General features: G+C 43.0%; 1 long non-coding RNA gene across 2 annotated transcripts in view; it reads right to left on the reverse strand.

The window, feature by feature from the left end:
• Positions 1 to 27,889, reverse strand: part of LOC117874307 — a 440,105-nt gene that overhangs the window by 119,094 nt on the left and 293,122 nt on the right. The window contains exon 1 of one of the 2 annotated variants that reach the window (XR_004644941.1): positions 11,603 to 11,750. The exons of the other annotated variant lie outside the window; for it this stretch is intronic. This is a non-coding gene — a long non-coding RNA (uncharacterized LOC117874307). Of the gene's footprint in view, positions 1 to 11,602; positions 11,751 to 27,889 lie in introns of those variants that run through there. 2 annotated transcript variants of the gene reach the window in all.

Below are 27,889 nucleotides of genomic sequence, written 5' to 3' on the forward strand. Positions count from 1 at the left end.
GTAAGTCTCCTCTTCAGGACAGGGGCCATATGTTCTTATATGTTTACACAGCACTTAGCACCATGGGCCCACAATCCTGACTCAGGAGTCTCAGGTGTTCCTCCAATATAAATATACATAATAATGTCCAATATCTACCCATCTATCATATCTCAAAAGTGTCTACCATCCAGACATCTGAGCACTGACCAAATTTCTGACAAAATACACCCTAAGGGTGAGAGCCTTACCCTCTGCTCCTGCCTCTTTAAGCCACATAAAGGGCCAGAGTGATGTAAAGGGGTCCTAAAAGCTACATCCAGCCAGGGAGGATCCCCCAACTTCAGCACTGCAGAGAACAGCTGTAAAACTGCCTCCCGAGAACTACTTCCTAAAGCTCCTGAGTAGGGAGCATACTGGGTGTGCTGAGGTAGGATCACTGTGCTGTGAACATTCCAGTTAGCCCCAGGAAGCTGCTGTAATTTAAACAGGTCCCAAGGTTTTTCTAAGTTATACAGGGCTTTTCCAGCCTCTGGAACATCCCAGGACTGGGAAGGCACAAATGTAGTTTAAAGTCCCCCTAGACTCTCATCCCCGGCCTACAAGTTCTGTGCATCACCTCTTAGAGACATAGCACAGAATCTCACCCACAGTGCTCTGTAGGGTCTCCAAAGTGCAGGCAGTTGTGAATCTCAGATGTGTTTGCAGAAGAACTTTCTTTAAAAAGTGTGTCATTTAGATCAAAATTCAATCAAACTTGACCTCCGTCTTATTCTGTATGCAAAGGAGTTCTGTAGCTCAGGTCAGCAAGTGAAACCTCTTGGCCTTTACGGTGAGATAAGCTAAACCTGTCTTTCTTCAGCTTCATTACCCCGGTGTATTGCAGGCTAAAGCTTACACCCTTTATCTAGAGAGATATGGACAGTGTGTGATCTCTGAGGCAGTTATGTCCCAGCCCATTAATGGCTTTATAGGTCAAAACAAAGACTTGTGTTGAAATCAATGGGGAGCCACAGAAGTTTGCAAATAACAGGTGTAATATGTTTGTATTGACTTCTGTGGCTGAATATTGTAGCAGCTTCAGACTTTTTATGGCAGTTGTGTTCAGCCCCAAGTAGAAAGTTGCAACGGTCTACCCTGGAAGAGATAAAAATTTGGCTAGGTTCATGTCTGGGAGGACATGACACAGACTAAACGGCCAAAATGACACAGAGGCTTTGAACTACTTTGACAGCTAGTAGTATGAGGCTTCAACCATTGCCATTTCTTCAAAATGTTTTCCCCTTCCTACTAATAAAATGTCAATCTATCCTTGATTGAGCACAAGGCAATTGATCTTCATCCCTCTGCTGATCTCTTCAAGCCAATTGGACAACTTAGCAATGGAAGAAGCTTTATCAGCAGGAGAGACTTACAGCTGGATTTCATATGCATATTGGTGGCACATGAGTCTTCAGAATCTGTTTCCCCCGAGGCCTCGGGGAGGTCTGAAAGGTGTACCCATAGATTCCACTAACTTTATTTGGAGTTGTCAAGTGCTCAGCACCTCTGAAAGTCAAGTATTTTAGGTGTGGCAAATTGGTCACCCAAAAAACGAAGGCACTTAAAATGAATGGACACTTTTGAAAATTTGGACTTAAAATGTTTAAAAGCTCCAAAACAGAAGAAGGTTTTAAATGTGTCTCTCACCTCTACTTCTGAACTGTGATTTTTGTTAATGTTATTTCCACAGTCTTACCACTACACTCCTGTCAAAGCTATCATTAGCAGGATAACAATATAAAATCATTGTCTCATTCATAAAGTCTGCCTTTAGTTAAAAGCTATTCAATGAGTGGAATGTAAAAACCAGGGAAAAGCAGCTTCTAATGTGTTCAGCATACAGGAGACCAAAAATCCAAAACCACATTCACAAAAAAAAAATAGTATTTTTTATATTTAAAGGAGAAAAGTGAAACTATCTAGCTGAGAATATTCAGAGCTCTGCCTGTATGTGAAAAATATTATAAGAAAAAAGTTCACTTGTGGTTTTAAATAATGAATCCTATTGATATTTTTCTGGTTGTGATTTTTTTTTCTAAAATAAATGTGGCAGCATGTTATCCTGTTGAGTTCTGATACTCTTAAATTGCTGAATAACTGTCCTCTAACAGCTATTGGTTCCTGTTGTGTAAACAATTAAGAGACCAAAATATTTTAATATCATTACCCCACACAACTGAAGAGCAATATATATATATATATATATTGCAGCAAGTGTAGAATTTGCTAGAATTAAAAATGAATAAACCAGCATCCTTAGTAAAACTGATCATGCATTTCTGTTTAGATTTAATGTTGTTAAATTCAAACAGCAAGCAACTTTATTCCTAATTCATTTCAAACTGTAAACATTCAACATTCAGTTTCAGCTATCAAATGACAGTTTATAACATTCTTATTTCAAATAGATTATTCAGAATGTTTTCAGTAAGTTCCCTGTTAGCATTCCCCATCCCCCAATACCATCACTGTTTTCCAGATTTATAAATATTCTAGAGAGTATGGCCTGAATGAATGCACCGTTCAGAAAACAACATAATTATAGCCATTTCCAGCAAAGTGAGTGCCAAAAAAGTTACAAATTAATTGAAGGTTAGCACTGAAAATTAAATCCTAGTCAGCTTGAAATCATCTTCCAGGCTAGTTTATATAGAATTAAATAGGAAGTTCAGTCTTCCAGTGCGCCATCACTTTAGTGAAGAACTTTAAGGTTCAGCTGAAAAAAGCAATGTGCAGTATTCCGGCACATGAGAGATGACATTCTGCATTTGGGGATCTCCTCTTGCTCTCAGGCCGCCTTACAGATTCTCCCATGCAGAGCCTAACAGCAGCTACCGCTCGTTTCGGGCTCTCTGGGTTCCCCATATAGGTTTGCTCTAGCACTCTCATCACTCTGTGGTCTCCTCAGACTGTGAAATGTCTTCACTCTAAGCCCACCCCCTTGCAACTTAAGTATATGCTCTGGTGAGCCCTGAAACGCACACTCTAACTGGCATGCAGAGCTGGTTCTCCAAGGTGTGGTAGGTCCTCTGACTGGCTCCATTTACAGGGAATTAATCATTTCTCTACCTGAACGAGTGTGGGATCACACCTGGATGAGCAGAAATGGCTGTGACCATAATAGAAAAAGAAATAAAGGCGAACCAAAATAAAATGTAATTTTAAAAATATGTTACATTTTAAAGTAGGTGTCATGAGAGGAAGGGTAGATAAGACTGTCCTGAGGAACTAACATTCCTGATGGGAGTCAGAGTCCACTGTAGCTGCCCAATAGAATTACGAATCAGCATTAAGGACTAGGAGAGCTAGTCATAAACTGTTTGTTGCTGCTTTACTCATAGTAATGCTGGATCACTGAAACCTGTCTTTCTCGGGCTGCATAACCCTGTGCATTGCTCAGAGTAATATGTGGTAACTCACTACGGGGTGGTAATTACTATGGACACCAAAGGGTTAATGGGTCATTCTTTTACTTGTTAAACTTTTTTAAAATAAAGGTTTTGATTGTTGAATGTGAGTTTAGGAACCACACTGGACAGTGACATCCTGTAACTTAGAAGAAGCTCCTCTGGTGCCTTTAATGGTTGTGGTTGTGATGGGGGTACCTGTGCACAACAGGACAGAAACAGTCACCATGGCATTGCTCCACTCACCACCAGATTGGACTAGATCTTAACCCCCACTGAGAAGGAAAGGTTCCAGACTGAATCTGTGTTCTAAACTGTCCTGCCCTACATCAATAGTGATTTTAAACTGTCTCAGGCCTAAATTGGTACATGGAAAATTTACTCATTTAAAAGATTTACTTTATTAGCTGTCTTAGATGTTTTATATTAAATTGTGATCATGACATTCTTACTGATTTTATAGGTTTATTTCTTTATCAAATATTCATGTAAAAAGTTCCACTCTTTATTGAGGGCCACTTAAGTGGGCTTCACTGTAGTGCCAAATAACAGCATTATAAAAGTTCACAAAGAAAATAATATTTTAGTGTTTGTCTTTTATTTACTTTAACATGCGAAGCTGCTTAAATTGTTCAGGAGCTTCACATAGACTTTAGAACAATGTAAATATAAATGCAAAGCCTTTTATGACGCATAACAAATTAGGACTATACATGTTCATTAGGCAAGAAATTAGTATAGCTTTCAAGAAAAGATTGCATAAAACCCCCAACAACTGATAAACACTGTTCCAGTAAGTGGAAAAACAACTGTTTTATCCACTGGAAAATGAACTTTGGGGTTGATCCTGCTTCTACTGAAGTTGATGGCAGCAGCCCTATGCCAGCAAACTCACAATCTCTCTCCCTTTTTCCTTCCCTTTTCTCTCTTTTACCCTTTCCCACTGCACTGCAAATTTCTCATATTTTTAATTTCAACTCTAGGTTGCCATGGTTTGAAATCCAGAAATATTTCTGCTTACACCTTAGTGTAGACAAACAAAAAGCACAGCTTTAGGAGAAACACACTTTTTAGATATTTTAAGTCATTACATGGGTTCAACTACGGCAAACATATGGGGGGAAATAATCAAATTAATAAAATGCAGGAACTGATCAGCATATTAGAATAAGGAAGTTCAATAATTTTAATACACAGATCTTTTTAAAATATTGTCCATCAATCAAATTTAGAAACAGGTAATTGTTAATCCACTTGTTCTGTGATTATCCTTTATCAGAAGCATTGTCTTTGGAAAAGAGGGAGTGAACAGATGTAGATACCACATGGATGGGTCAATGACAGACAGACAGAAATTCAAATTTTAAAATAATGGCACCAGGGTTATCTGGAGGAAAAGTGCACTGTGCATTAGCCCCGATAGGTACTTCTAGTTCAGTTCCTGTTGTCCATAAGTCACCCCAAATTGGAACTTTATTCAGCAATCCATCCCTATTTAGCAAAACACTTACACGGTTTCCATGTGCTTGCTGAAAAGGGATCGACTTAGGCATGTGCTTAAATAATTTGATAAATTGGGCCTTATTGGACAGTTTCATTTATCATGAGAGTGGCAAGCTGGAACTATTCCCCCATACCCAAAAATCTAATACATTCTCAGTGTTCTCAGATAGAATGACTGCCCCTTCAGAATCCCATCTGTGAAATTTGGTGAGGAAGTGTGGTAACCAACAGTAGGAAAGTTTCTGCCATATCTGCTTTGTGAATAGGTGATAGCAATATTACAATTCAGCTGAAATATTTCTATTGATCCAACTTGCCTTTTTTGGCCTTTTTAAGACTCAGATTGAAGGTTGTAGCTCAGAGACTAGTGTATGAAAGGGTATGTCTACATTATAGGATTAATCCGAATTTATATAATTCGAATTTTGGAAACAGATTGTATAAAGTCGAATGTATACGGCCACACTAAGCACATTAATTCGGCGGTGTGCGTCCATGTACCAGGGCTAGTGTCAATTTCCGGAGCGTTGTACTGTGGGTAGCTATCCCATAGTTCCCGCAGTCTCCTCCGCCCATTGGAATTCTGGGTTGAGATCCCAGTGCCTGATGGGGCAAAAAACACTGTCGCAGGTGGTTCTGGGTATAGTCTGACCCCTCCCTCCATGAAAGCAATGGCAGACAATCATTTCGCGCCTTTTTTCCTGGGTGAACACTGCAGACCCCATACCACGGCAAGCATGGAGCCCGCTCAGCTCAAGACAGCAGTCATGAACATTGTAAACACCTCGCGCATTCTCGTGCAGTTTATGCTGAGCCAGGACCAGAAAAATGAGGAGAGGAGGCGGCGGCGACGGCAGCACAGCAACAAGCGTGATGAGGACATGGACACGGACACGGACACAGAATTCTCTCAGGCCCCGGTGCTTTGGAGATCATGTTGTTAATGGGGCAGGTTCTATCCATGGAACGCCGATTCTGGGCCCAGGAAACAAGCACAGACTGGTGGGATTGCAGTGTTGCAGGTGTGGGACAATTCCCAGTGGCTGCGAAACTTTCGCATGCGTAAGGGCACTTTCATGGAACTTTGTGACTTGCTGTCCCCTGCCCTGAAATGCCAGAATACCAAGATGAGAGCAGCCCTCACAGTTGAGAAGCGAGTGGCGATAGTCCTGTGAAAGCTTGCGCCAGACAGCTACTGGTCAGTCGGGAATCAATTTGGAGTGGGCAAATCTACTGTGGGGGCTGCTGTGATGCAAGTAGCCAAAGCAATCACTGAGCTGCTGCTACGAAAGGTAGTGACTCTGGGAAATGTGCAGGTCATAGTGGATGGCTTTGCTGCAATGGGATTCCCTAACTGTGGTGGGGCGATAGATGGAACCAATATCCCTATCTTGGCACCGGAGCACCAGGGTACCCAGTACATAAACTGCAAGGGGTACTTTTCAATGGTGCTGCAAGCACTTGTGGATCACAAGGGACGTTTCACCAACATCAACGTGGGCTGGCCGGGAAGGGTTCATGATGCTCGCATCTTCAGGAACACTACTCTGTTTAAACGGCTGCAGCAAGGGACTTACTTCCCGGACCAGAAAATAACCGTTGGGGATGTTGAAATGCCAATAGTTATTCTTGGGGACCCAGCCTACCCCTTAATGCCATGGCTCATGAAGCCATACACAGGCAGCCTGGACAGGAGTCAGGAGCTGTTCAACTACACGCTGAGCAAGTGCAGAATGGTGGTAGAATGTGCATTTGGCCGTTTAAAAGGTCGCTGGCGATCATTACTGACTCGGTCAGACCTCAGCCAAACCAATATCCCCATTGTTATTTTTGCTTGCTGTGTGCTCCACAATCTCTGTGACAGTAAGGGGGAGACCTTTATGGCGGGGTGGGAGGCTGAGGCAAATCGTCTGGCTGCTGATTACATGCAGCCAGACACCAGGGCGATTAGAAGAGCACACCAGGAAGCGCTGTGCATCAGAGAAGCTTTGAAAACCAGTTTCATGACTGGCCAGGCTACAGTGTGAAATTTCTGTTTGTTTCTCCTTCATGAAAACCCGCCCCCTTTATTGACTCATTCTCTGTAAGGAACCCACCCTCCCGCTTCCTCCAGCTTGCTTTCAAAGGAAATAAAGTCACTATCATTTAAAAATCATTTATTCTTTATTAATTGATTATAAACAGAGGGCGAGAACCTGGGTGGGGTTTGGGAGGAGGATCAGTGGGAAGGAAAAGGCCACTAAAAAAAGGTTTAAAAAATGACAGCCTTTTGCTTGGGCTATCCACTGGGGTGGAATGGGAGGGTGTACGGAGCCTCCCCGCCCCAGTGTTCTTACACATCTGGGTGAGGAGGCTATGGAACATGGTGAGGGGGAAGGGGGGTTATACAGAGGCTGTAGCGGCACTCTGTTATCCTGCTGCTGTTCCTGAAGCTCCACCAGACGCCGGAGCATGTCTGTTTGCTCACACAGCAGCCACAGTGTTGCATCCTGCCTCCTCTGATCTTCCTGCCGCCACCTCTCATCTCGAGCGTCTCTCCTATCCTCATGTTGGTCCCTCATGTCCTCACATTGGTCCCTCCTGTCCTCCTGTTCACTGGCTTCTTTCCTATACTTTGAAACCATGTCCTTCCACTGATTCAGATGAGCTCTTTCACTGCGGGTGGATTCCATGATTTCTGCAAACATCTTGTCTCGCGTCTTCATTTTCTGATGCCTTATCTGAGACAGCCTTCGGGACGGAGGAGGGAGGCTTGAAGAATTTGCAGCTGCTGGAGGGAGGGAAAAAAGGAGAGAATTTTTTTAAAAGATACATTTTGCAGAACAATGCTTATACTCTTTCACAGTGACCAACACTATTCACATTACATAGCACATGTGATTTCTATGCAAGGTCGCATTTTGCCTCTTAATATTGAGTGCCTGTGGCTTTGCTGCTAGAGATCACAGACACAGGTCCGGGCAACAGAATTCGGCTTGCATGCGGCCAAAGTAAGCCATTGTCTTTCAGCTTCTGCGCCCTCCTTTCCCACATACCAAGCAAAGCCCGTTGAGTGCTGTGGTTTTCCTGTTAACCTTCAGCAGCAGAAAACAAACTAACCCCTCCCATCCAATTCTCTGGATGATCGCTTTATCCTTCCCCCCACCACGTGGCTGGTATCAGGGAAGATCCCTGCAGGAACCAAATTAATACCCCCACCCCTCCATGAATTCTCTCGGATGATCGCTTTACCCCTCCCACCACCATGTGGCTGGTATCAGGGGAGATCCCTGCTAGCCAAACGCGAAAAGCTCTGGGCCAATTCTCCCCCGCCCCCCGCTGCACTTGGCTAACTGCAGGGAAGGATTTCTTTTCAACCACAGGCAAACAGCCCAGTAGGAACAGCCACCCCGTCCCCTTAATTAAATTCCCGTATTTCAACCAGGTTGCCATGAGCGATATCACTCTCCTGAGGATTACACAGCGAGATAAAGAACAGATTTTGCTTGAATGCCAGCAAACACCGGGACCATACACTGCCAGGCTTTGTCATGCAATGATACCAGATTACTTGCTGCAAGCATGGCGTGGTCAAGTGTTCTACCATGGAGGACGGAATAAGGCTGCACTTCCCAGAAACCTTGTGGCAAGGCTTTTGGAGTACCTCCAGGAGAGCTTCATGGAGATGTCCCTGGAGGATTTCTGCTCCATCCCCAGACACGTTAACAGACTTTTCCAGTAGCTGTACTGGCCGTGAATGCATCCCAAGTCCTCAGGGCAAAGTAATCATTAAAAAACACTTGCTTTTAAAACAAGTTTTATATTTTAAAAGGTAAACTCACCTGAGGTCCCTTCCATGGGGTCATTGTCTTGGATACTGGCTTGGGAGGGTTGGGAGGGTACTTCAGTCAGGCTGAGAAAAAGATCCTGGCTGTTGGGGTGAACGGAGTGCTGGGTGCTCTCCGCAAGCTCATCCTCCTACTACTACTACTCCTCCTCTTCCCCGTCCACAGAATCCTCAGGTATAGCTGATGAGATTATCCCCACCTCGGAATCCACAGTCAGAGGTGAGGTAGTGGTGGCGGCCCCCACTAGAACTGCATGCAGCTCGGTGTAGAAGCGGCATGTCCGCGGCTCTGACCCAGAGCGACCATTTGCCTCCTTTGTTTTTCGATAGGCTTGTCTGAGCTCCTTGACTTTCACGCGGCACTGATCTGAGTCCCTATTGTGGCCTCTCTCCATCATACCCTTGGAGATTTTTTCAAAAGTTTTGGCATTTCATCTTTTCGAACGAAGTTCTGCTAGCACTGAATCCTCTCCCCATATAGCGATCAGATCCAGTACCTCCCATACGGTCCATGCTGGTGCTCTTTTTCGATTATCGGCCTGCATGGTTACCTGTGCTGATGAGCTATCTGTGGTCACCTGTGCTCTCCACGCTGGGCAAACAGGAAATAAAATTCAAATGTTCGCGGGGCTTTTCCTGTCTACCTGGCCAGTGCATCCGAGTTCAGATTGCTGTCCAGAGCAGTCACAATGATGCACTGTGGGATAGCTCCCGGAGGCCAATACCATCAAATTGTGGCCACACTAACCCTAATTTGAAATGACAATATAGATTTTGTCGCTACTCCGCTCGTCGGGGTGGAGTACAGAAATCGATTTTAAGAGCCCTTTATTTTGAAATAAATGGCTTTGTTGTGTGGACGGGTACAGGGTTAATTCGATTTAACGCTGCTAAATCCGAATTAAAGTCATAGTGTAGACCAGACCGAAGGCTTGAAGCTTTGAAAATATTACATGCGGGTACCTTCTAACATATTCTCAGCCTCTTCACTCCCTGCTTTTGATGTTCATTTTTAGTCATGAAGGGTGTGTAAAGGGCATCTAAAACTTAAGTCAATAGACCCATTATTATGATTGGCTGAAAACCATAAAATGCATCCATCAAGCCATCGTGTTGCATCTTGTGTTAAATTATGGTGATAAATAGTCCTTTTTTCATGACGTCATCTACTAATCTATTCAAAAATCTATTCACTGCTGCCATTATGCATCACTCACAATCATGCCAGCTTGTTGAAAAATCCTCCACATGACACAGACATGCAAGATTGTGCTTTACTCCACAGAGATAAATATTTTCTGCTGTTTTTATGTCGTACTGTGAAATAATTGTTTTTCTGGTTCCCAAAATTACCCCAAGTGTGTAGTAATGTCCCCAGCTTACAGCTTTGGATATTGTAACTCATGTACTTTTAATTGTTTACATCAGAAGTGGATTGAGTCCATTTGTATTCAATACTGTTTTATCACTACTAGGTGACACATTTTGCTACATTGTTCTGGATCAAAATTAAATCCTATTGATAGTCCTTTAACACAGGAGTTGTACTAGGGGAGTGTTGCTAAAACTAAACAAAAATAAAATAATCAAAAATTGGCTAAAAAGCTAGTATTAAATTAAGAAGACAAATAACGTTCTTATCAAGCTTTAGGGCTTTTTTCTTGATCATTATTATCTTGTCTTTCTTTTTAAAAAATCATGATTATTTATTAATCCCCTAGTAGGCAAGGTAAAGCAGACCAGTAAAAAAAATGAATAATTAACATAACTCACGGGGCTGACACTGAAAGATTTGGGTCAGTCTTGCTTATTTTTCAGCACTAGCTGAAGGAAATTAAGGATATGTTTTGAGGATCACAATAATGAGACTTCAGGATTCCATATTAAAAATAAAAAAACAAATAGTGAGTGCTTTTTTCATACTTCTAACATTTATCAAATGGGACAAATGGGACAAGTCTGATATGAGGGACCAATGCTATACCCAGAAAATAGTAGCAAAACATTGTTTTACTTCATGCTCATACTATCTTCTTTTATTGTCATTATCAGCAGTGTAACACAAAAACAAAACTACAGAAAGCACATACCACCTCCTCTCAATATAGAATACTCAAGGATCTGCATCACTTTAAGCACAAAAAACTGCCACATTTTCTCCTCTTTGGTGTTTCCAGCACAACTAAATGTTGAATTAAGCCTGAGGGAAGTTGGCTTCAGCTCAAGACATGAACAAAAATCTAACTGATGTAATAATGATTCTTCTTACAGCTCCTGTGAAGGAGGACTGAACCTACAATCAGACTGAAGAGGGTGTAGGCTCTATCAGCCAGACATTTTTCCCAGCTGTATATGAATGCCAACCTTTGTTGTTGCTGCTGCTGTTGATGCTTCCAGGCATATCTGAAGATGGTCCCACCTTTTAAATAGCCCACAGTTTAAAAACCGTTGATTCTACCATTTTATAGTGATTGGTGCTACCGACTCGGTTTGACTACTACTATTTAGTTGGGTTGGTCCTGCTTTGAGCAGGGGATTGGACTAGATGACCTCCTGAGGTCTCTTCCAACCCTAAACTTCTATTATTCTATGATTCTATGATGGCTCATGACAAGCGATCTCCCAATTCCATCATTAATGTGGCTATCACTAACTATAATCATGCCAGACACTTCCTGTTTCACATTAATGAGAATCAGGGAGCTTTGGTGCAATCCCACCTATAGTGCAAAGTTTGCCTTCTGCTTAACTGGAAAGACATGTTTCCGCACAATTAGCAGAGGAAGTTTCTTTTGCTTGTATTACTATAACCCAAGAAAAGAAGGAACTGCCTCTGGAGACATACCAGCCTTGTTACATGCCACTTTTGCAGAACACCACAAATGCATTTGAAAGAAGTATCCTGGTTCCTCTCCTTCTGAATGTCTGATCTTCATTATTAAGGTTCTGGTTTGGGGGAAAGGAGAAGATCATTAATGCTGAAAAGTGGAAAAAATCATTCTAATATTTGGAAAAAAGGATTTAGTTTTCTCAATCACCTTTAAATGACTATACAGGAGGACTATACTTATATCTAACACTTACCAATACACTAAATCCTTGTGATAGAATCCTCAGAGCTACTTAGCTGGAAAAAATAATGCCAGTGCCCCCTTTTTCTTTCATTTTTGTTGTAGCTCTAACATTAGCCTTATGTCATTACTTTCACTGGTAAAATGATGAAAAGAGCCCCTGTATGGTTCATAAATTGTATTGAATTGGTAGGACTAAATTCCTAAATATCTCAGTCATAAGGTTTGAGATAGCAGAATGAATTCCAATCCTAGAACCCACAGCAGTCGTAGGAAATCTAGAAATACGTCTAAAGAAGTTTTGGAAAATACAAACCAATTGAATTTTAAAATTCTTTTCAAACTAGGTCCAGAGCTACTGCAAGTGGCTAATTTGTAGTATGTGGTGTAGCTGCAGCTAGTAACATTTATGGAAACCTTTTTATCCATTGAAAAAATAAAACCTTCACATGATAAATTCTAAGACAATTTGCAAAACCTTTGACATAAATATACTACCGACTTAATATTCGACAATCTCACTGGTTAAGACACTGCTGAAACATCCAACCTTTTTTTCTCATGTTGATCATATTGTTAACGGGAGAAATATATGGGATAGACAAGCTACAGAAATTCTGATAAAACAAGAATGAATCCAAACCTTTATTTTGATATTTGAAATTTTCGTCTAGTCTTTTCCTTATTTTGAGCATCTTAATGATTGTGAGGCACACAGATACTTCAGTGATGAATGCCATAGAAGAAGACAGTGTTTTTACATATTCAAAGTGCGGTATAAACATTAACTTACTAAGATTTACCCATCACTAACTATAGCCTATATGGAAGGTTAAGTGCAAGATGAATATTTTAGTTTTCCACCATATGAATAATATTGTTCTGTGGGATAAAATTGCTTGCCTTACTTCAGTGACTTCTTTGAACTACTCCTGTCAGGGAAGCGAGCAGGATTTAGCCCAATGTCTACTGCCAGCTACATTTATCAGCTAAGTATCTACATTACCAATTGACAATGTGTTCTCGCTTTTTGAACTTTCTGGAATGCAATGTAATACGTATTAATTTCTGCTAGGGCTCTGAGGACATCTTTGAAAATATTTTAAAGGATAGATTAGTGTCTCATCAAGGTAGAGATTAACTGAAAGGACTTTCAAATTTGGCATATGGCATTGTATCTATTAGGTTATTTATTATTTCACAGCTCATGCATGGGTGATGGATCAAATACACTTTTTAATAGATCTTTTTATATATGAGTGAATTTTAGTAAATTTAAATACATTAGCCAGCAAATTACACCTTTGCATTTTACCTTCCAAGGGCAACCAAGAAATTGTTACTGTTTACAGAGACAAGCAATTCCCTGACTGAGAACATTACATGGTATTATTCAAGAAATCTCAGATGGATGCAAGGCAGAGCTACTTAATATATGTATTGGGTTTTTTAACAGGTTTTCTCTCAATGTACACAACAATTGCTGTAATATTTTATAGGGTTTGATTACATGAATAATTTCTTCTTCAAGTAAAAGATAACAACTCTATCCCGGGTCCTCTGTGAAGCTACATCTTATTAGCACATGTATGCCTGAGCTTCAACAGATACAGTGCCATATAAAACTCTTCAACAGTCTATGAACACACCGAAGTTCTCTGTTGATAATATTCAAATGACCCCTCGTCCTCTATCCCCCAAATTTCAGGTATAAATCAATTTGGGGGTTTAATTCATCTAAATATGAACATAATTATGATGACTTATCTCCCGCCTCTATTCCAAAACACTTCAATCTGCTTCATAATAAGCTTTTGTAACTGTTAACTTATTCTGCACATTCATCCTATCTACCACACCATATCACCTTCTCCTTCCTTGCAGCTAAACATTAGAATTGATTTTCATATAGTGCTTTTCAGCTTGCCCCCATCTCCAGATGGGAATTGAGGAATGGACAGGAGCAGCAACTACCATATATTCTTGGGCATTTGGATCCTTCCCCATCTCTTGAAGCCTCATAGATAGCATCTTACCCCTCCTCCTCCTCCTGCAAAAGGTCTCTTGTAAGGTATCATTACAAAGCTTATAATCTACTGAATGTGGTCATCCTATTTGTATGTCTCTATCACTCTTGTATCTAAAACTAGAAATATGAAATATAACTCTGGTGTGGGCCATTAATGGTGGTTTGGAATCTTGATGGCTCCCATCAACCAGGACAATTGACTCTGAATGGCTCTGTTTGCTTGCTGGCCTTCCTGTGGGTCAGGCTAGGAGGAATGAGGGCTTGGAGTCTTACAGTGACATGTGATCATGTCGCCTGAACTGGAATCCATCTTTAAGCTGGTGCCTTTCCATGTAAAAGGAGGGGTGAAACCGAGAGAGGGACAAAGGATTCCCGCCTTGTGCAAAAGATATATAAGGGGGTGGAACAGAACAAAGGGAGCTGAAGTCATGAGAAATCCCCTAGCTACCACCTCAGCTGGAACAAGGGCTGTACCAGGGGAAAGGATTGTCCCCATACTAGGAAGCCATCCAGTCTGTAAAAGAAGCTTATTGAAACATCCCTGAGGGTGAGATTTTATCTGTTCAGTTTTCTTACTGTATTAGGTTTAGACTTGTGTGTTTTGTTTTATTTTGGTTGGTAATTCACTTTGTTCTGTCTGTTATTACTTGGAACCACTTAAATCCTACCTTTTGTATTTAATAAAATCACTTTTTACTTATTAATTAACCCAGAGTATGTATTAATACGTGGGAGGGGGGGCAAACAGCTGTGCATATCTCTCTATCAGTGTTATAGAGAGCGAACAATTTATGAATTTATCCTATATAAGCTTAATACAGGGTAAAATGGATTTATCTGGGGTTTGGACCACATTGGGAGCTGGGCATTTGAGCGTTGGAGACAGGAACACTTCTTAAACTGTTTTCAGTTAAGCCTGCAGCTTTTGGAGGACGTTGTTCAAACCTGGGTCTGGGTTTGTAGCAGACTAGCGTGTCTGGCAAACAGGCAAGGTTCTGGAATCCCAAGCTGGCAGGGAAAATGGGTTAAAAGTAATCTCAGCACATCAGTTGGCAGTCCCAAGGGAGTTTATGTGATACAATCCATCACACATACTGACTGAAACACCTAGTCAGAGGGAAATAGGGTGACCAGACATCTCGATATTATCGGGACTGTCCCGATAATAAGACATTTGTCCCGCGTCCCGACTGCACATCGGTTGGGACGCCCTTTGTCCTGATATCGGGGACAACTCACCGGCACCGCAAGCACCTGAAGTCCCAGGGCTGGCGGTGCTTCCTGGGGCAGCTCCTGGTGCCCGCCCAATGGCAGGAGCCTGCAGTGCGGCCCCTAGGCACAGAGGCAGAGGGTGTCTCCGCGTGCTGCACCGGCTCCCTCCTGCCCAATCAGGGCTGCAGGGGTGGGGCTTTCAGGTGCCGGCAGCTGGCAGAGAGCCCTCCGCCCCACCCGACCTGATCCTAGGAGCCAGAGGGACCTGCCGGATGCTTCCCAGGAGTCGCTCCAGGTAAGCACCACTGGAACTCCCCACCTTGCCCCCCAGCAGGTCCCTCTGGCTCTAAGGGTCAGGGCGGGGGGGGGCAGGGGGCTCTCTGCGCACTGCCAGTGCCTGCAAGCCCCACTCCGCGGCTCCAGCAGCTCCCATTGGCACTTTTCCCCGCCAATGGGAGCCACGGAGCTCGTGCGCGTGGTGAGCGCAGCACGTGGAGCCCCCTCGGCCACCCCTGATCCTAGGAGCCAGAGGGACCTGCCAGATCCTTCCTGGGAGCCGCCCCAGGTAGGCACTGCTAGGAGCCCCCCACCCCAGGCAGGTCCCTCTTGCTCTTAGGGTTGGGGGGGGGGTAGGGAGCTCTGCGGACTGCTCCTGCCTGCAAGCCCCATTCCGCACCTCCAGCAGCTCCCATTGGTGCTTTTCCCGGCCAATTGTAGCCACGGAGCTCGCGCTTGTGGTGGGTGCAGCACATGAAGACCCACCTCGCCACTCTGACCCTAGGAGCCAGAGACCTCCCAGCAGGGCTGGTGAGTGCAGCCAGGGAAGGGGGCAGGGTGTGATGGAGTGAGTGTCTGGGAGGTGTGTGTGCGGTGCTGGGCTGTGAGAGTGTGGCGGGCGCTGGGCTGTGAGGGTGTGAAGGGCAAAGGGCAGTGGGGGAGGTTGGTGTGTTTGGGTGTGCTAGGCAGTGGGGGCCTGTTGGAGGGTGCTGGGCAGTGGGGGACATCTGTGTATGTCAGGGCACTGGGCAGTGGGGGGCATTGTTTAGTTGTGGTGGTGGGGCTGTAGGGAAGGACACTGGGAGGGAGGGAGGAGAAATCTGTGTATTGGGAAACTAGCGAGTTCTGTGTGGGGTGCTGGGCAGCCAGGGCCGGCTCTAGGATTTTTGCCGCCCCAAGCAAAAAAAATTTTGGCCGCCCCCCCCCTTTTTTTGTGTCCCCCTGCCCCAGGCCCCGCCCCAACTCCACCCTTTCCAAATCCCTTCCCCAAACCCCCAGCCTCGCCTCCTCCCCCAAGCATGCCACATCCCCCGCCCCATTGCTCCTGCGGGCCCCTCGCAACCTCCCACCCTAGCTCACCTCTGCTCCGCCTGCTCCCCGGGTGCACCGCCACTCCACTTCACCCCCCTTCCTCTCAGGCGAGGGAGGGCGGAGAAGTGGAGCAGTGACGCCTTCAGGGGAGCAGGCGGAGCGGAGGTGAGTTAGGGTGGGGGGGCGCAGAAAGTAATGGGGCAGTAGAGAAACCGCTCCCCACTCCAGCTCACCTCCACTCCACCACCGCCGTCTCCCCCGAGCGCCCTGCCGCTTGGCTTCTCCCTGCCAGCCTTGCTGCGCGAAACAGCTGGGAGGGAGGGGGGAGAAGTGGAGCGGCGCGCTCAGGGGAGCAGGTAGAGGTGAAGCGGAGGCGAGCTGGGGCGGCGGGGGCACTTTTTCCCTGTGCCTCGGAGTCGGCGCCTATAATGGCCAGCGCCAGAATGCTGCCCCTAGAAATGTGCTGCCCCACGCACCTGCTTGTTTTGCTGGTGCCTGGAGCTGGCCCTGTGGGCAACTGTGGTGGGGCTGTGGGAGGGGGAGTGCTGGGCAGGGGTGGTGGTGTGCGCAGCACTGTGCATTTGTGGTGGAAATGTGGGGGTTGTGGGGCAGCTCTGGGCATAGTGGGTATACCCCTCTTGCAGCTTCCTAGGGCTGTGCGCCCCCTCTCATGTCCGGTCGGGGTTGTGCACCTGTGACTCTCTTCCTACTCCCTCCTCCACCACCACCCCCGCTCGCCCCATGTGTGCTGATATTTCACTCTTACGATCTGGTCACCCTAGAGGGAAAGCTAAGGTGAAGGGCAGTGGCTTGGGATAAATGTGTTTTTTAAAAAGGAATGTACCTTTCACATTGTGCTTAGATGCTGCTTTTCTTCTTTCTGTCATATCTATTAAAAGTATAAATTCCCTGAGCAGGGATTGTCTCTTCATATACATTTGGAAAGCACAAAGCACTTTGAGAGTGCAACTGTAATACAAACAATTAAGAAATTATTAATAATTACTATTGTGGTTTCTCTCTCACCCTAACTGGTTCAGTCTCGACGAAGTAAATTGTTCTAAGCACAAAGCTTCAAATTCCTATCATAATCCTCTTGTAGTTCACCTATACAGACTACATTTGCATTGTAACATCATAGACCATAACTAAAGAAAGACACGCTGTCATTCATCATCACAGATCAGATTCAAAGGACGAAGATGGGATTATGAGACCCAAAATCCTCTTTACACAAATACCAAACACTCCAATTTGGGTTAGTGTTGAGAAGAGAGCTGGAACAGTACAGGGATTTCTTTTTCCCAAAACTTTTTTGACTATTCATGGTATTTTGGTTTTGGAGAGAGAATGACAGAAAGAAATCATATAAAACAATATACTGGAAACAAAAATAGTGGTACAGATAATAGGGGCATAAGTGTGCTCAAAACTGGAGTTCTCTCCTGAGAAATGTTAATATACAAGACAGTTTATAGATGGAGAAAACACCCTAACAACAAAGAAAAAAAGTATGTGAAATGGACATGGAGGTGCTATGTAAGAATCTAAGAACACTGATATGTAACTTAGTTATTGAAACTGTATAAGTTAGTTTAAGGGTAGTTGAATGTTTGTTTCTATAATTTTTGAATTAAAGGGAACGGGCAGGAAAACAATACAATAGTTTCCCAGATAAGAACATTAGGCACACACACTTGAAAGACAATGGAGGAAGCTATTTACTTTGAAAATCCTATACCCTGTCTCCAGCAAAGATGCAAACCTTGTTTTTCCAGCCTGGGATAACAAAAAAAAGACACCAATTGGCTTTCTGAGGAGATGGGCTTAAATTGCAGCAAGGGTGATTTGGGCTGGACATTAGGAAAAACTTCCTAACTGTCAGGGTGGTTAAGCAGTGGAATCAATTGATCATGGAGTTTGTGGAATCTCCATCATTGGAGATTTTTAAGAGCAGGTTAGACAAACACCTGTCAGGGATGGTCTAGCCAATACTTAGTCCTACCATGAGTTCAGGGGACTGTACTAGATGACCTCTCAAGGTCCCTTCCAGTCCTACATTTCTATGATGGCCAAGAGCTGTTCAGGGACACAAGCTGAAACAGAGAAACGCTCTAGAGAGGGGGGAGTCTACAGGAAGTTAGAGCTACCAGGGTTCCTACATGGAAGGTGGTTAGCCACCTGGTAAGTTGCAATCTATTGTCTTAAGTTCTGTTTTCTCTTAAATGTTTTTGTCCTAAATAATTCTTTGTCTTAAGAAGGCTGTTTTGTCACTGGTTACCACTGTCATTGCTCAGAGATGGAAGAAACCTGGAGGCACTGAAGACAAGTCAGGCCTGCTGAGGTAATCACAGTTGATACACAGGGGCCTACACCCAGGACCTGGGTTGAGAGAGGGAGAATCATTTTATTCCATCCCAATGCAGTTGACAGCTTGAGACCTGAAGGAGGTACACTCCAAGAGACCTTGAGGAGTTAGCCCAGTAACTGTGACTGTATGCTCATACCTGGTTTTCACTTGCCTGTACCCTTAGGCCACCACCACCCATGAGAGACAGCAATCTGTAATTTCAGATCCTTGGATGGTCTAGTGGTTAAGGAACTGGACTGAGATTCAAAAAACTTACATTCATTTCCTGCCTCTGTCACAGATTTCCTGCATGACCTTGGGCAGCCCAAAGCATCCACATGCTAAATCAGAGATTAAGATCAGAAGAGACCACCAAATCAACTCGTCTGGCTTCCTGTATATCATAGATCACAAACACCACCCAGCCACCCTCACACCAAGCCCAACATTAGATCAAAGAATTACAATCCCACCCAGGAAACTAAATTATTGTGTGCCACAAGCAGCAAACAGGAGGAACCAAGGTACACCAATGCCCAAGGCCCCTGCAGTGATTGAGATATACCCAGATGATCCTAGAAAGTTACCAATGCCCCACACTGCACAGAAAGGGAAAAACAAAACCACAAGATCCCTGCAAATCTGACCTGAAGGAAAATTCCTTCCCAACCCAAAATATGGTGACCAGTTAGACCTTGATCATGTGAGCAAGATCCAGCAGCCAAGCTCCTGAGAGAGAGAACTTTCAGTACCAACTCAGAACACCACCCCACCCAGTGTCTATCTCCAGCCCAGTTCCCTCAGCCGAATTATCCTCATTTGTTATAAATACCATCCCCATTTTGATTCCTATATAAACTTCTATAACATTTTTTTTCCCAAGCCATAATCCACAAGGAATGCTTCCTCTTTTCCCATGGCCAGCCTACTAGCTGTGGTACAATGCTGCCCCGGGTTATGATTCTGATCTCACATTGTTGTATGAGAAGTCAATGCAGTTACACTCGTGTAAAATGTCTAAGTGAGGTCAAAATCAGGACCATGGAATGAAGTGCAAACACTCTGAACATGTTTTTTTTCTCCATGGTTTGCTGAGGGAAATATGCACTAGATTGTGCTCAGTTAGAGAGGGTGAGCACAATCTGCTGGCCATTCCCAAAGTAAGGACAGATAGGAAAAAAAATACAAAGTGTAATGAGAACACCATTTCCAATACCCAGATTAAAAGATGCCTTGTCCACACAAAAGCCAACAGGAAAGAAAGAGAGGAATCTCCTACTTTCCCATTCTCAAGAGCTGGGCCTGGATATATTTCCTGGCATAGACAGTGGAAAGAGGGGAATACATGGTACACACCGTCCATTATCTCTGTAACTCCTTGTAAAACCTAATATAATTATTTAACAGTGTTCTCACTTAGCATCTCTTTCCCAACCTTCCTTCTAGTCCAAACCCTTCTCAGGTACTGTACTTTACATACAGGTTTAATACTTTACAATGGTTATGTCTCAGTAGGTGAACACAGCCAGTCGACAGACAAGGATGTGCTCAGAGACTCATGAATACATTCAATAGTTAGGAAGTGGGGAGCGACAGGAGCACAAGAAAATGGATTTAGTGTTTGCACTCATTTCTGGGCATGAAACATTTTTGTCTCATTTAAAGAACTGTGTTTGACTAGTTTGACATGTCGAAGATCCATCTGGAGAGCAGCACCAGATGAGACCATGCTTACCAGCAACAAGAAAATGTTTCCAGTGCATGTTTCCTTGCCAATGGTTTCTAAAAAGTGACAGGATATGTGGGGATCAGTGCATCAGCTGTTTCATTGTGTTCGTTCCACATTCAGATGCTCAATGTGGCATATGCGGGTGAACTCACCCAGTTGCTGAGTAAATCAGAACAGGAGTACCAAGCCAAGAAAAACTTTCACAGGTGGGCATGAAAGATAGCAATAGAATATTACCACCCTGTAAATAAATGTCTTTTAGAGCTTTTAGCCACAGTGTTACAACATGAGCACTGGGAAGCATTTTCTTAGAGAGTCACAGTGGCAGCCAGAGCGTATAGGAATGTAAAGGAAGAGCACCCTTATATGCACAATGCTTAGGTATCTAAACTACATGCATATCTAGGTTTCACATGACCAAAAGGGTGTTTGCACATAGGGATGCAACTGTCTGACAATTTGGAACATGGTATTACAATGCAAACTAGTACAGTTACTTGGCTTCCTATATGTTCTTCTTCAGTACTGGAAATGGTTATTGCATTAATCACATTCCATAGGTAAAATGCACCATGTCCCTTATCTTTTAGCACATAGTTCTCTACCCCAGTTACATTTTTGGCTTATCGCCACCACGAGGTCCAGTCTGATTTTCTTGCTTCACCCAGATTATTATTTTAATTTAGATTTTCTAAACATTTCCCAAAATAGTTAATCAGAAATTTCAGACACACACACAAAAAAATGCCCTTCCCTTCCTCCATGTATATAATTGCTTTATTAAAGCAACATTTATGAGTATAGGTTTAAACCACTGCCAGGTAAAGAATATGTGGTGGAAAATTTGAGAGTTCTGGCTCTGAAGTGGGACATCCACTATCTAACCACACACCACTGTAACACTTCTTGCATGATATTTTTGTTACTTGGACTCCCTCTGTCATTTACTGTTGGATTGAATCTCTCAGTTCTCCTTGACTTCCCTTGAGCTGCAGTGAGCCTCTGTCATTCCAGATAAGATTCCTTTCCAAAGTTCAGTGAGGACTGGCCCTAGTGTGTACATCTGTACATTCATTGCGAGTTCCATCAGGCAATTCAGCAGAGGCTGTTTCTGAATGAGGCAGTTACAATCATAGAATATCAGGATTGGAAGAGACCTCAGGAGGTCATCTAGTTCAACCCCCTGCTCAAAGCAGGACCAATCCCCAACCAAATTATCCCAGCCTGGGCTTTGTCAAGCCTGACCTTAAAAACCTGTAAGGAGGAAGATTCCACCACCTCTCTAGGTAACCCATTCCAGTGCTTCATCACCCTCCTTGTGAAAAAGGTTGTCCTAATATCCAACCTAAACCTTCCCCACTGCAACTTGAGACCATTACTCCTTGTTCTGTCATCTGCTACCACTGAGAACAGTCTAGATCCATCTTCTTTGGAACCCCCTTTCAGGTAGTTGAAAGCAGCTATTAAATCCCCCCTCATTCTTCTCTTTTGCAGACTAAACAATCCCAGTTCCCTCAGCCTCTCCTCATAAATCATGTGCTCCAGTCCCCTAATCATTTTTGTTGCCCTCCTCTGGACTCTTTCCAATTTTTCCACATCCTTCTTGTAGTGTGGGGCCCAAAACTGGACACAGTACTCCAGATGAGGCCTCACCAACGCCGAATAGAGGGGAATGATCACATCCCTCGATCTGCTGGCAATGCTCCTACTTATACAGCCTAAAATGTCCTTAGCCTTCTTGGCAACAAGGGCACACTGTGGACTCATATCCAGCTTCTTGTACACTGTAACCCCTAGGTCCTTTGCTGCAGAACTGCTGCCTAGCCACGCGGTCCTTAGTCTGTAGCAATGCATGGGATTCTTCCGTCCTAAGTGCAGGACTCTGCACTTGTCCTTATTGAACCTCATCAGATTTCTTTTGGCCCAATCCTCTAATTTGTCTAGGTCCTTCTGTATCTTATCCCTACCCTCCAGCATATCTACCACTCCTCCCAGTTTAGTGTCATCTGTAAAATTGCTAAGGGTGCAATCCACACCATCCTCCAGATCATTAATGAAGATATTGAACAAAACTGGCCCCAGGACCAACTCTTGGGGCACTCTGCTTGATACCAGCTGCCAACTAGACATGGAGCCATTGATCACTAGCTATAGTCTGAGGCTGGGGGATGAAGGAAAAAGAGACAGATCCCTCATCAGTTTTCACAGACTAGCCTGTCTTTTTCATCTCTGATTAGTCAGCTGGTAGATATCTAGGCCAGAGGATGCCTCTTTCTCCCTGTTTGATTGAGAAGGTGGGTAAAGCAGCTAGTGTCAGGGGACAATAGCTCCTACCATGTGTCTCACTTCTCTTTGAATAATACTGACTGCCATTGATATAGTTGCTGCCGTTGTTGCTTTCTCAGCTGTCTTAGGTCAAGAGCTGCTAACCGAACCAATGAAAAGCCCCAGCAGAACACAAGGGAGAAGAAGCTCAGATAGCACCTCAGCTCTAGTATGGAAGGTAATATAGAGACTTTTCTGGGTAAGGCACATTTTATAGTACATACAAATATATATGATTGTGAATGGCAGGAAATTATTCTCTGTTTATGGAAATTAAGGTCTTCTGAAGACAGAAAGATTGATCTTGACAGAAGTGATGGGAGAAGAGAACCTATTTCCAAAGTCAGTTTGGAAGATGAACTATCTTACAGTCTTCCTTCAGCTGTGTGAAGTCTGGTGAGGACTCCTTCAAAAGTTACACCAATTTACCAGAGAAATCTTTTTATAAGATGTATTGTATTCAAAATACTAGGATATTTATGATGACATAGTATTTGTGACATACGCTTTATGATGCAACTGGTGAAGTTGAAATGGCTTAGTGTCCAGATGAGCTTAGTATTTGGATGTAGGTTCGCATGCTGCAACTCAGTGTGAATAAGATTGGAATAACATAGCTGCGATAAGTATCAGGGGGTAGCTGTGTTAGTCTGTATCCACAAAAACAACCAGGAGTCCGGTGACATCTTAAAGACGAACAGATTTATTTCTGTTTACTTCTTCAGTGGGTTTTTTACCTACGAAAGCTTATGCCCAAATACATCTGTTAGTCTTTAATGTGCCACCGAACTCCTTGTTAAAGTTGGGATAAGCAGTTGGAACGGTTAATGAAGATCCAGATCCTCAGCTGTTGTAAATCAGTGTAGCTCTATTTGACTTCAGTGCATTTTAAATGAGCTGAACACCTGACCTTATACTGGCACTGTTAACTGAAGGAGTGCAACCTCCATTTATAATATACATGGACAATATAGTTGTTATTATTGTATTATTAATAAGATCCTGAGCTACACCTTGATGCTCAGGTATCTGCTATGACCAAGAGCATCTTCTTCCATTTGCACCTGATAGGAAAATTGCAACTAGAGCAGACTGAAAAATGACAACTCGTTTTTATGAAAACTTCAGTAGTTGGTTTTGGTTTGAAGTGTTGTAAACTGACACCTTTTTAAAAAATCACAATTATTTTCAAAAACATTACCAAGAACTTTTAAATTGAAAAATATGAAAAAAAATATTGGAAAGAGTCATGGAAATTTTTGCAAAAATTGAGAAGATTTTCTATCGTGAAATTTTTGACTAACTCTAATTGCTACCTTCAAAGCAGATTTTGGCCCCATTAATCATGCTTTCATCACTCTAACTTTGCACAGCAGTAATGCACCCTGTGGCGCTACATATTGAGGCTACTATGAAATTAAAGCCAGCAAAGAATTCAGAAGGCTTTTTATTAAGCAGAATTCATTGTTGTAGCACATTATATCAGTGCTCCCAGACACTCTGATGGTCAGTAGGTCTCTGGGTGGAATTCAAAGGATGGGTGGATGTAACTGGACATTAATGGCTTGGTACCATGTTACTGGAGTGACCACCTCACTTTCTCTGTCATATCTCCAAAAATCATCAGAAATACTTTAGTTGAAGGTACCTCCATATAAACCACATGGATCTTTTTGGTAAGAGATTTCCCAGGAGGAATCCTCAATTTTGGGATTTGCTTCTTCCTGGTGCAAAGAGTCCAACTTTCTTAACCTTCTGGCAGTGTGACAAATGCCTTCTATTTTAATTAGGCATTTCAGAACAGGGTGAGCTGAAGTCTGGAGGGGCTGGGTTGTTATTTGTATGTCTGCTGTGAAGGGGTGCTATTTTATTATAGTGTCTGCTGAGGCATATTAATTTGATGGTTGAACATTATGAAAATATGTAAAGGGACCCAGAGCATTGGCTGGGCACCCTTTAAATAGTTTATGCATTAAAGTAAATATCAATATATTATTTAAATACCAAAACAGGGATTGGCACCCTGCAGACCACAGAATAAGACATGGTACCTGCCACTCAGAGGACTATGAAAGCTATCTATTATTTTTGTTTTATATATCATTAATCACTGTAGCATCTGAGCAGCTATCTGAACTGACAGATATCACAATTTGCCCTGGGAGATCCAGAGGAAAGTCTACTTCCACTGAAGTGAATGGGAGTTTTACCACAGAATACAATTGGAGTAGGATTGGGCCCTTAGAGCTTGATCCTGCAAGGAGCTGAGCACACTGGCCCCAGTCCAGCAAAGCACTTGCTTAATTTTAGACATACAGTCTCATTTAGTTCATATGGACTATTCATATGATTAATATTAAGCACACACTTAAGTGCTTTTCTGGATTGGGGCCAGAGTGCTCATCATTTTGCAGGATCAAGGTCTTAGTGCATTTGTATTTACATTTTGGTAGTAGGATGGGGTAACGGTATCTTTGTTGAAGTGGTTTAGCTTCTATGAGCTTCACAGAAGAGGTTTCTTGATGTTATCTTGGAATGTTGTTTTAATAGGAAAGTGCCTTTCTCTCTCTTAATTCATGACCATGGATTATGAACATTCATTCCTGTAAGGAACTAGTGTAGGAATATTTGTATTTGATATAGACAATAATGAGCAGTTTTACCTTTTAGAGAACGTAACCAAAATTTTACATTGAACCATTCACTTATTGACTTGTGTTTCAAAGCATGTTCTCTACCTACAGTATGATTTTGTTCTGCAGTTAAATGTCTATGGGATTATAATTTGGGGCAGAATGACTTCCTATCTGTAGTGCCACTGACTGCTTAAGATCAATTTATGTGTATTATGCACATGACAGAGCCAATAAAGCCATTTAATGTTCTCATTAACATGACACCCTTTTGTGACATGCCACTTAACAAAAGTAGTGGGGCAAAAGGCTGGGAATCTGAACCGGCTGGAAAACATCAATTCCATACACCTATTATCTCCAGATAAGAGAATAGCCCTCTCAACAGCTGACACCAGTGGTTAGGACTTTCAAAGGAGCCTAAGGGAGTTGGGCACTCAACTCCAATTCCTAACTCTTAGATTCGTATGTTGCCTTGTAACCAAAACACAGATTCGCTCTGTTCAATTGGTCACCCACCCATAAAAGGCCTTTCTGGGGTTCCCACAGTACTCCACAGCATATGTCATCATCATAGAAATATGTGGTTATAACATCCAGCAATGCTGTTTTAATGGTGATGGGTAATATTTGTTTTTCCTAGTAAATGTCCTGCATCCCTATCAATTCCATAGTCCCGCTTGTCACTCTCCCAACCCACTCTCAAGGCCTTGCCTCAAAAGCACCATTCCCACAAATCAGGACTAGAAAGACTCCATAGTTTACCACCCTTACCTTGGAATTGGCTAAAGGGGTTGTTACTGAGTGATGCTATGCACTTTCCCTCCCACGGGCTGAGAACGTTAACTTTTCAGCATTCCAAACTCTAGTGGGAGCAAGAGATGAAGAGAGAATTATAAAAACCTGGATAAACCAATGGCCTTGAAAAACACTCCCATTAGTCCATCTCAGTGCAGTACGTAATGGGCTCGATCCTCAGCTGGTATAAATCACTGTAGCTCCACTGTAGTAATCCATATAGATGAGGATCTGACCCAATGATTCTATAATATAAGATAGAGGGTTTTTTACCACTGTTTTTCTGTAATTGCGTTATAGAAATTCCATAAGAAAAAAACATTAAAGAAGCTAATTGATCCAGAAAAAGTCCTTAGGCCAAAACTTGCTAGAGATTTTCAGATAAGCTTTCTCCAGTAGAGAACAAGTCAAGGAATATGATCCATTGCACAGGTACATCTCTCCTACAACACAGTGCCTGTGAAGTTTCAGGGTTATGCAGTGCATTGTTTATATATTGGCACTGTATTTTGAACTCAGTTGGGACCTGCTATCCTTGATATTATAAGTATAAAAGGACTGAACATATCATGAGCTCTTATAGAGATAGTAGAAAATTACAAAGACTCATTATGAACATCCCCATTACACAGCCACAGAAAGTCTCAGGCCCAGTACAATTGGTGCAGAATCACTACTGGAGATGGGGAAGCAGGATTTAGGGAATCTGCATACCCCTTGTTGCCTGCAGAACCCAGATCTATACAGAACTCCTGTGCATTTCCATGCCACGTGGCTCGTGGATATGTTGCTATGTATCTCCACCAGCCATTGCCCACACAGGACAGGACATGACAGGAGTGCAGGAGCCCCAGGGTGAGCATATTGCAGTTCTGGCCACAAACCAGCTCCATCATAGCACGCCCAGGATTCTTTCGCTCCTGCCCACATGCACCTTGCTTCCCCACTCCACCCTGCACCCGTGTTAGACACAGGAGTTTGGCACAATTTAGCCCTTTGTCAATATTATTTGCAGGTGGAAAACTGAGTACAAAGACACATGCCAACAAATCTAATAATCAGAAATAAGAATAGGAATGTGAATGTGAGAACCTGTGAACAAACGTACAAATCCTTACCATGCAGTTCTAAAACACGAGCAGTCAGCACTATGACTCTTGACAGTAACTAAACACCAGTGACAACAATCTCAGTCTGCACGCAGTCACTTCTTGATGCTATTTTCCTTTGGTTTTTTCCTGACTGATACTGGTTGATTTGCTCATGAGCTGTTTGTGTGCTACCATAATTGATAAATGGAAGTGTTTCCCAATACCCGTATAAATCACACCATGCAAATTGCTGCCATCCGCATTTGGAGAGATGCATATGATGTTTAGTGGCAACCACAACTACTCACCAATAACACACAACCATCCTTGTAAAAAACCCAAACAAGCAACCAAATACAAAAACAGATAAGTTCTCTAAGAACAACTGTCTTCCAATAGATTAGACACAACATTGTATAAGAAATAAGAATATGGTATTATAGTTGCAGAGTGTAAGAAGATACATACAAAATAGATTTCACACTGGCAAAAGTGTTTCTTATAATATGCAACATTTTTGAAAAGTCACTTATAAATCACCAAGGGTCTAAAGATAAAATCACATGTATAATTTTCATGGTAGGTA

Source organism: Trachemys scripta, chromosome 3, assembly GCF_013100865.1.
Source record: "Trachemys scripta elegans isolate TJP31775 chromosome 3, CAS_Tse_1.0, whole genome shotgun sequence".
In the NCBI taxonomy this organism is placed as follows: Eukaryota; Metazoa; Chordata; order Testudines; family Emydidae; genus Trachemys; species Trachemys scripta.